Source organism: Chrysochloris asiatica, unplaced genomic scaffold (genome assembly GCF_000296735.1).
Source record: "Chrysochloris asiatica unplaced genomic scaffold, ChrAsi1.0 scaffold00150, whole genome shotgun sequence".
NCBI classification, from domain to species: Eukaryota; Metazoa; Chordata; class Mammalia; order Afrosoricida; family Chrysochloridae; genus Chrysochloris; species Chrysochloris asiatica.
Window position 1 is genome coordinate 3,558,342 of NW_006408668.1, and position 7,841 is coordinate 3,566,182.

The window sequence follows — 7,841 nt, forward strand, 5'->3', positions numbered from 1 at the left end:
AGCTACTCTATGAACTAGGGTCTTAAAAGTTAATGAGCAGCATTCTGTGGAGCAACTATTGGTAACTCCCTGTGTGGAGGAAAGAAGAATGATGATAACTGAAGAGACTTGGAAACAATTAGTCCAGTGGACTAATGGATCACATGAACATCCATATCTGTGACCCTGAGGGTCTCACAACTAGATGATGCCTGGCTACCACTACCAACTGCTCTGAAAAGAATCACATTAGAAGGTCCTCAAAAAAGTAACAGAAAATGTGGCACAAAATTCAAAATCATAAAAAAGACCAGGCTTACTGGTCACAAGGAATCTGAGACTGCAGCCCTTGGTCACCTTCAGGTCTTGAACTGAATTCACCCTGGTGGATCAATTTTCAGTCAAGTAGTAGATAGATAGATAGGGGGAACAAAAAGACTAGTGAGGTATGCACACCAACCATTTAAGATAAAAAGGGTGAGCAACATTTACCTAAGAATAAAATTCAGAAGGGTTGAGAAAAAAGAGGAATGGAAACAAGAATCACAAGGAGGAAGTGAGATTAAGTGATGTTACATGGAGGGGATTTCAATCATTGAAATGAAAAGAACTATATGATTTGTTGCATGTAAAACTGATGATCTGCTCTGTAAACCTTCACTCAACTCACAACAAAAAGTCTTAAAAAAAAGAAATATTAAAAATCTCTATAAACTAAAAAGAACAAAAAAGCTACCCCATAAATTAATGGGCATGGAAGTATTCTATAAGCAAATGTGACATAAAGGTAGTAACAATTATATTAAAGAGTGGTGTTTTTAGAATTAGCATTTTTATCATCATAATCTTCATCATCATCCAAAATTACTAACTTTTCCCCAATTACAGATGAAACAAAGAAAGGGAAAAAGGATAGAGAAGGAAAAGTGGAGGGAGGAAGTTAGGGTGCCTTCAGAATCCCAGAGCCCATAGAGGACAATGATAAGGAAAGTTGACCTGAAGGATGAGGAGGAAGGAGCAGGCCAGTTGGCTGGGCTGCAGAAGGGTCAGGAAAGCGGAAGTGGTTAATTGTGTGGCGAGAAGATAAATAAATGTGTCTGTGAACGGACTCTTCTGCAGTTAGAATCACACTCATTGAAATGCTATGGTCATGCTTGTTTATATTTTAAAATAAATCAAACATTCGGAGCAAGGAAATCCAAATTTCTAAGTCTGTTCAGATTTCATAGTGCTTTTCAATGTGGAATTAAATATAAGTTCTAGTGTTAGCTAAGAGGAAAATCAGGGAATTTTCAATGAAATCATATAAAAATGCTGAGCATGTAAACTGTGACTAAGTACATATCTTTAGCTCCATATATCACCTCTCCTTGGATTGAGCCAAACCCTGATTTAGAAGCACCTGACTCAAATCATGCCTGACCTATGAAGTAAGGACCAGGTTTTGCTGCACTTGTGGAGAGGTAAGGTGGCTCACAGCCTTCACCAAGATGCCCGCCCGGGAGCTGGAAATGCTTCTGTAGCCTTGCGTTCATGTCACCTTTAGAGATGCTGTTTCTGTGGTGGGAGGTGAACCACATGTGCTCAAGGGACCGCCCCTTCCTCTTCTCAAGGTTGGGGAGATGGGGAAAGAGAGAAGGGAGAAGGAAAAGTGGACCATAGGAAGACATCAAATTTCCTTCTTGTGAAACATCTAGAAACCAGTTTTTTAAATAGCAGCCTTAACTTTCAGGACATTCCACAATATCTGACTTAATCCGTACTGTAGGGGATACCATATTTTTCAAACTCAGTTCCCTGGGACCTTAGTGTCCTTCAAGATGTTTATCAATGTTATTAAAAAAACGAAGGAGAGATTATGTAGAAAATGAAATTAATTTAGTGGAAAACATTAAGATAAATAGAGTTAAGCAGGCTACTTTACAGAGGACTAGCTCAGATCCTTTCTTATGGTAATGAGCCAATGAATCACCAATACAGATATATAATATTTGAGAGTCTCAAAAAACCCAACAACATGTTCTTAAAAACAAGAACACTAGAGTATTCTGCAGAACATTAAATCATACTATTAAGGCCATATTGATAAAACATCAATCCTAATTTTACTGTTAATTACATACCATGACTTGAGTGAAGGACCAGGTAGTGCTTCATTCTGATGTGCATAGTGTCTCTGTGAGTTGGAATGAACTCAACAGCATCTAAAAGCAACAACAACGGCAATGTTTTGGGCAGAACTGAAATGTGTGAATGTAAATATTTCTCATGGTCCCACAAGATACAACTCCAAAAATACAGGTGCATTATTTTTTTATGGGCAATTTCAAACACACACACACACACACACACATATATATATATATAGTTGTTGTTGTTGTTAAGTGCCGTCGAGTCGGTTCTGACCCATAACGACCCTGTACAGGGTTTCCGAGGGTGTAAATCCTTACGGGAGTAGAAAGCCACATCTTTCTCCCGCGGAGCGGCTGGTAGTTTCGAACCGCTGACCTTAAGGTTCGCAGCCCGATTCGTAACCACTACACTACCAGAGAGCAAAATATAATGACTTCCCTTTACCTATCAACCAGCTTCAACAGTGATCAAAATGTGTCTATCTTTTTCATCTAGTCTCCTCCCACACCATAAACTGTATACTTGGAAGAAAATCTCAGACATCATCAAATGTCATCAGCAAATATTTTAGTTGTTGTTGTTAAGTGCCGTCAAGTCAGTTCCAACTCATAGTGACTCTGTATAGGATTTCAGAGGAGCAGCTGATGGGTTTGAACTGCTGATCTAGTGGTTAGGATGACAGTGTTTATTCTATCACCAGATATTTGAGTATGTATCTCAAAACTGAATAAAGATAAGAAAAAGGAATTAAATAACCATAATACTATTACTAAACCAAAAGTTTAAAATAACTGAATTCATTTTAACTCTATTTGTTTCCACAGGAAGCTGTAAAATAGGTAACAGCCAAAAGTTTTCTGAACACTTATTATATGCCAGGCATTTAGCATTGCTAAATGCTAAGCAAGCTTCCTTTCTTTTAGTCCTCACAACTAAAGCGTGTGGTAGATACCTTAGTGCCCCATTTTATAAATGAGGAAACTGTCCCTTAGAATGATCCCCACACCCCTGTTGTGGTTAAACACATGGTTTTATGTGATCTCTCAATTACTGGCTATTTCACTTTGGACAATGGCACTTTAAGTCTCTTTAAAATATCAGTTTCCTTTTCTTCCTCTGTAAAATGGGGCAAACAATAGTATCCAACTGTAGCAAACTCACAAAATGATAAGCAAGATCCTGAGACATTTTTTCTTCTGCATGTGCTGAATGTGGGGAGATGTCTTAGTCTGTTATCTCTAGAGAAGCAAAAGTAGTGATGCTTCTATCTGTATATATACACAGAGACATTGATCTCAATGGAATGGTTCATATGGCTGTAGAGAATGGCTTGTCCCAAATTCATAGGTTAATTAGGAGACTTTTGATTCAAATAGATGCAGAATTTGAAGAACCCAAGATCAGAAGGTCAGAGAGCAAGCTGCTTGTTCGTGGGATGCAAAGACTAATGAATCCCAAGGTCAGCAGGCAATGTTGCTTGCTCAAGACCCAAGAACTGGAGGTCAGATGATGAGAGCCAGAACCAGATGTAGGACCCAGAGCTTTGTCAGGATGTACATTTGATGCAGGTTGCACCCCTAAGACACCCTTTACATGAAATCTGGCCTGTTAGTGGCTAAAATTTTTTCTATTCTACTCTAATCCCCTATCTTGGCTTATCCCATCATGGAGGATGATTAAATCATTGCATAACTGCCATATTACATAATTACATAACTGCCAAACCAGAGAGTCATGTCTAAACACACAACTTTAACCATTACAGGGATGAGGTGGCATCAAATTTTATCCTATCTAATAAAGTTAACATGATATACTGATTCAGTCCACTGAGATCATGTCTTGTATTGATCATTGGGTAAAATGACTTTATCTCTCAGATTTTAATTTCTCTCCCCCATCTCTCTTCAAGATGACACCGGGGTGTATTGGGACTAGAGTTGAATTCTGAATAGGAGAAACATATAATTCATTGCCCAAACCAGGGCATTCTTCAGATTGAAAAGGGAACTAAAAACAATCATATGAGAGCACCATGCATACACTGGTACTTTTCAGGGTAAATTCAACATGAACATGGATCATGGAAACAGGGAGGAATCATGGAAACATGGATTCATGAAATCATAGAAACATGGATCATGGAAACACTCCTGAATTCCATCTCAGACCTTGCACTCTTCCTCCAGTGCCTGTGGACTCTGTGTCCTCCTGGGTGATGCTTACTCTAGCCATTGGCAGCCATTGCCAATGTCTGTTGCTAGTTGTGATTGTGGCTGGCTATGATTAGACCTCCATCGCTCTCCTATGGGCTCTGTGGGATGATGGGGTCTGATTGGGTCTCCCCTATGATCTCTGACAAGAGGTCTTTACTGTGTCTCATCCATTTCCTGAGGAAGGTTCTGAGAAATGTTGCAAAACTAAAAGTTCTGATCTGAGATAATAAGAGTCAGATAGAAGAGGTACTATCTGGAACACTCATATGGACATAGTTTATAACTGAGAGACACTGAGCAAGCTTTTCATCTGAAGACATGAAAATTGTCTTTGAGAAAGGCTATCCTGACAATGGTTGGCATCTTGGGCTGGCTTTTTGGGGTCTTATATTAGTGGTGGTAGTAGTGGTTGTGGTTCTAAATCATAGCAACTAACATAAAGCCTTATCTTTCTCCCATGGAACTCAAATGGCTGACCTAGTGGTTAGCAACCTAATGCAAAATAGTTGAAGAGTTGCTGGAAGAAAATTTCCCTAACATCATGAAGACAAACTTTCAAAAAGCTGAATGAGCCCCAGGCAGGATAGATCTCAAAAGACAATCACCATTACATATCATAATCAAACTCTTCAAAATCAAAGAAGGAAAGAATTCTGAAAGCAGCTCAGTAAAAATGAAATGTTACCTGAAAAGAAAAACCAATGAGATCTCTGATTTCTCAGCAGAAACTATGCAGGAATCGTTAACGGCAAGGGAATACATATATAAAACTCTGAAAGGAAAAAAAAACTGCCAACCAAGAATCATATACCAAACAAAGCTGTCCCTCAAATATGACAGCAGAATTAGAACATTTCTGGATAATTAAAGGACTTTGTAAAAACCAAGCCAACTCTCCAAAAAAAAAAATGCTAAAGGGAGTTCTTTGGAATGAGAACAAACAATAGCAGACAACAACCAGAGACTGACATACAGGCAACACCACCCGGAACTCAACCCAGATATGGAAGTGCTCGGAGTCCTGATGTGGCACTGTAGGTTGATGCACTGGACTAAAAAGTAAGTTTGAATTGCAAGATTGGTGGTTCAAGCTCACCAGCCATTCCTTGGAAACCCTATACGGTGTCGTTGAGGATTGGAACCAATTTGACGGCACTTAACAACAATAACAACATGGAAGTGTCTAGAGTGAAGCAAAACTACAGGACTGGAAATAGGGAATCAGAGATGTCATTATATGATCAGTACTACTACAAAGTGAAGAGAGGGGAAAGTATAGTTACAGAGTTCCAGGTGGTGAGGACATAACCATAATAAGTATCTGTACTCCCAATGGAAGAGCCTCAAAATGCATACATACAACTATAATAGAATTGAAGAAAGAAATTCTTCTTGGATCAACTATCAACACTCATGGAAGCAGCAGTCAAGAAATTAAACGATGTTTTGCATTAGGCAAATCTGCTGCACAAGACCTTTTAAAAGTGTTGAAGAGCAAAGATGTCAGCTTGAGGACTAAGGTGCACTTGACCCAAGCCATGGTATTTTCAATAACCTCATATGCATGCGAAAGCTGGACAGTGAATAAGAAAGACCACAGAAGAATTGATGCTTTTGAGTTGTGGTGTTGGAGGAGAATATTGAAAGTGTCATGGGCTGCCCATAGAACCAACAGACCTGTGATGGAAGAAGTGCAGCCAGAGTGCTCCTTGGAGGCCAAGATGGCCAAACTTCGTCTCTCATACTTCAAACATGTTGTCAGGAGGGACCAGTTGCTGGAAAAGGATATCATGTTTGATAAGGTGGAGGGTCATAGAAAAGGATGAAAACCCCCAACGAGATGGATTGGCCAGGTGGCAGCATTGATGGACTCAAGCGTGGCAACAGTAGTGAGGTTGGCCCAGGATTGGGGAGTGTTTCACTCTGCTGTGCATAGGGTTGCTATGAGTCGGTACTGACTCGATGGCACCTAACAACAACAACAACAATAATAGTGGGAGATTTGAATTCACCACTTTTGAAAAAGGACAGAACAGCCAGAAAGAAACTCAACAAAGACATAGAGGAACTAAACAACACAATCAATCAACTTGACCTCATAGATTTATACAGAGCGCTCAACCCAACAAGAGCACAGTACACATTCTTGTCCAGTGCACATGGAATACTGTCCAGAATAGACCATGCATTAGGCCACAAAGCACGTCTCTTATAAATTTTAAAACATCAGAATACTACAAACCATTTTCTCAGATCACAATTCTATAAGATTATAAATCAATAAAGGAAGATCAAGGAAATAAAATAAAATACATGGAAACTGAATAACAAACACTGCTTAAAAGCTACTGGGTAATGCAACAAACAAAAAATGAAATAAATAATTCCTTGAAGCAAATGAGAATGAAAACAGCATACCAAAACCTTTAGGACACAGCAGAAGCAATGAAGAGAGGGCAATTTATAGCAATAAATATACACATCCAAAAAGAAGAAAGAACCAAATTCAGCACATTAACACAACAGTCCAACAATTATAAAGATTGTAGGAAAGTAAGCCTATAATCGCCAGAAGAAAATAAATAAAAATTAGAATAGAAATAAATTAACTAGAAAACAGAAACACATTAGAAAGAATCAACAAGACAAGAAGCTAGCTCTTTGACAGTATTAATAAAAATGACACACCACTGGAAAATCTAACAAAAGAAAAGAGTAGGAAGACGCAAATAACACACAAGAAACCATATGGGTAACACCACAACAGAAACAATGGAAATAAAAAGATAATAATAGAATTTCTATGAAGAGAGTCTGAGTGGAGGTAGTAAACCAAGCTGCTGTGTGATTGTGTCTTGGAGACCTAGACTGAAGTGACTGAAAAGTAGATTGCAGAATTCAAAGAAGCTTTTTCAGAATTTAACAAGGATGGAACCACAGCAACAAAGGAATTGTAGTGAGGCCTCTTGGGCAGATCCTACAGAAGCAGAATTACAGGACGTGATTAATGAAGTAGGTGCTGATGGTAATGATAAATTGACTTCCCAGAATTTCTGACAATGATAGCAAGAAAAATGAAAGACACAGAGAGTGAAGAAGAAATTTGAGATGCATTCTGGGTATTAGATAAGGGTGGCAATGGGTATATTAGTGCAGCAGAACTTCGTCATGTGATGACAAACCTTGGACAGAAGTTAACAGGAGAAGAGGTTGATGAAATGAGCAGGGAAGCAGATATTGATGGTGCTGGTCAAGTAAACTATGAAGAATTTGTACAAATGATGACAGCAAAGTGAAGACACTATACAGAATGTATTAAATTTCCTGTACAAAATTGTTTATTTGCCTTTTTTATATATAAGTTTTTATTGTGAGGTTTACATGGAAGAATATCAGTTTTAAATTCATCCTATCATATTTCGTAAGGCGCTCTGGTAGTGTAGTGGTAACGAATCGGGCTGCGAACCTTAAGGTCAGTGGTTCGAAACTACCAGCCGCTCCGCGGGAGAAAGA

At 38.7% G+C, this 7,841-nt stretch overlaps 1 pseudogene; it reads left to right on the top strand.

Moving 5' to 3' along the window:
- The first annotated feature begins 1,393 nt into the window (after positions 1-1,393).
- On the top strand, positions 1,394-7,624 carry LOC102831786 (annotated as a pseudogene).
- The last annotated feature ends 217 nt before the right edge of the window (positions 7,625-7,841 follow it).